Source organism: Arachis ipaensis, chromosome B5 (genome assembly GCF_059453495.1).
Source record: "Arachis ipaensis isolate K30076 ecotype BB chromosome B5, ASM5945349v1, whole genome shotgun sequence".
Lineage (NCBI taxonomy): Eukaryota > Viridiplantae > Streptophyta > Magnoliopsida > Fabales > Fabaceae > Arachis > Arachis ipaensis.
This window is the reverse complement of record NC_142440.1, coordinates 77,218,598-77,221,134: the sequence shown is the minus strand read 5'-3', so window position 1 is coordinate 77,221,134 and position 2,537 is coordinate 77,218,598. Positions and strand designations below refer to the sequence as shown.

The following is a 2,537-nucleotide window of genomic DNA, read 5'->3' as shown; positions in this document are numbered from 1 at the left end:
TATACTGTGGTATAAAGGATCTCTATTATTATTATTATTTTTCTGTGCCCTCTTCTTTGTCATATGAGTAGGAGCAAGGATAAGAACATTCTTGTGGAAGCAGATCCAGAACCTGAAAGGACTCTGAAGAGAAAATTAAGAGAAGCTAAAATACAACAATCCAGAGATAACCTTTCAGAAATTTTCGAACAGGAAGAGGAGATGGCAGCCGAAAATAATAATAATGTAAGGAAGATGCTTGGTGACTTTACTGCACCTAATTCCAATTTACATGGAAGAAGCATCTCCATTCCTGCCATTGGAGCAAACAACTTTGAGCTGAAACCTCAATCAGTTTCTCTAATGCAGCAGAACTGCAAGTTTCATGGACTTCCATCTGAAGATCCTTTTCAGTTCTTAACTGAATTCTTGCAGATATGTGATACTGTTAAGACTAATGGAGTAGATCCTGAAGTCTACAGGCTCATGCTTTTCCCTTTTGCTGTAAGAGACAGAGCTAGATTATGGTTGGATTCTCAACCCAAAGACAGCCTGAACTCTTGGGATAAGCTGGTCGCGGCTTTCTTAGCCAAGTACTTTCCTCCTCAAAAGCTGAGCAAGCTTAGAGCTGATGTTCAAACCTTCAGACAGAAAGAAGGTGAATCCCTCTATGAAGCTTGGGAAAGATACAAACAGTTGACCAAAAAGTGTCCTTCTGACATGCTTTCAGAATGGACCATCCTGGATATATTCTATGATGGTTTATCTGAGCTATCAAAGATGTCACTGGACACTTCTGCAGGTGGATCCATTCACCTAAAGTAAACGCCTGCAGAAGCTCAAGAACTCATTGACATGGTTGCTAATAACCAGTTCATGTACACTTCTGAAAGGAATCTTGTGAGTAATGGGACGCCCATGAAGAAGGGAGTCTTGAAGTTGATACTCTGAATGCCATATTGGCTCAGAACAAAATATTGACTCAGCAAGTCAATATGATTTCTCAGAGTCTGCATGGAATGCAAGCTGCATCCAACAGTACTCAAGAGGCATCTTCTGAAGAAGAAGCTTATGATCCTGAAAACCCTGCAATAGCAGAGGTGAATTACCTAGGTGAACCTTATGGAAACACCTATAACTCATCATGGAGAAATCATCCAAATTTCTCATGGAAGGATCAAAAGCCTCAACAAGGCTTTAATAATGGTGGAAGAAACAGGTTTAACAATAATAAACCTTTTCCATGATCCACTTAGCAACAGGCAGAGAACTCTGAACAAAATACTTCTAATTTAACAAACTTAGTCTCTGATCTATCTAAGGCCACTGTAAGTTTCATGAATGAAACAAGGTCTTCCATTAGAAATTTGGAAGCACAAGTGGGCCAGCTGAGTAAAAGGATCACTGAAATCCCTCCCAGTACTCTCCCAAGCAATACAGAAGAGAATCCAAAAGGAGAGTGCAAGGCCATTGACATAAGCAAAATGGACGAACCCAATGAGGGAGAGGAGGACATGAATCCCAAGGAGGAAGACCTCCTGGGACGTCCAGTGACCAATAAGGAGCTTCCCTCTGAGGAACCAAAGGACTCTGAGGCTCATCTAGAGACCATAGAGATTCCATTGAACCTCCTTATGCCCTTCATGAGCTCTGATGAGTATTTCTCTTCTGAAGAGAATGAGGATGTTACTAAAGAGCAAACTGCCAAGTTTCTTGGTGCAATCATGAAGCTGAATGCCAAATTATTTGGCATTGATACTTGGGAAGTTGAACCTCCCTTGTTCATCAATGAACTAAGTGATCTGGATCAACTGACATTGCCTCAGAAGAGACAGGATCCTGGAAAGTTCATAATACCCTGTACCATAGGCACCATGATCTTTAAGGCTCTGTGTGACCTTGGTTCAGGAATAAACCTCATGCCCCTCTCTGTAATAGAGAAACTGGGAATCTATGGGGTGCAAGCTGCTAAAATCTCATTAGAGATGGCAGGCAGTTCTAGAAAACATGCTTATGGACAAGTAGAGGACGTGTTAGTAAAGGTCGAAGGCCTTTACATCCCTGCTGATTTCATAGTCCTGGATACTGGAAAGGAAGAGGATGAATCCATTATCCTTGGAAGACCTTTCCTGGCCACAGCAAGAGCTGTGATTGATGTTGACAGAGGAGAATTAGTCCTCCAAATGAATGAGGACTCCCTTGTGTTTAAAACTCAAGGATCTCTCTCTGCAACCATAGAGAGGAAGCATGAAAAGCTTCTCTCAAAACAGAGTCAACCCAAGCCCCCACAGTCAAACTCTAAGTTTGGTGTTGGGAGGCCACAACCAAACTCTAAGTTTGGTGTTGAACTCCCATATCCAAACTCTAAGTTTGGTGTTGGAGAGTTTCAACAATGCTCTGAACATCTGTAAGGCTCCATGAGAGCCCACTATCAAGCTATTGACATTAAAGAAGCGCTTGTTGGGAGGCAACCTAATGTTTATTTATCTAATTTTTATTTTCATTGTTTTTCATGTCTTTATAGGTTCATGATCATGTGGAGTCACAAAATAAATAGA

The 2,537-nt window shown here is 41.3% G+C and overlaps 1 non-coding gene across 1 annotated transcript; it reads right to left on the bottom strand.

The window, feature by feature from the left end:
- Window positions 1-597: 597 nt before the first annotated feature.
- On the bottom strand, window positions 598-705 carry LOC148564681 (small nucleolar RNA R71). The gene has a single exon (XR_015884188.1). It is a non-coding gene; the product is annotated as a small nucleolar RNA R71 (small nucleolar RNA).
- Window positions 706-2,537: the final 1,832 nt, after the last annotated feature.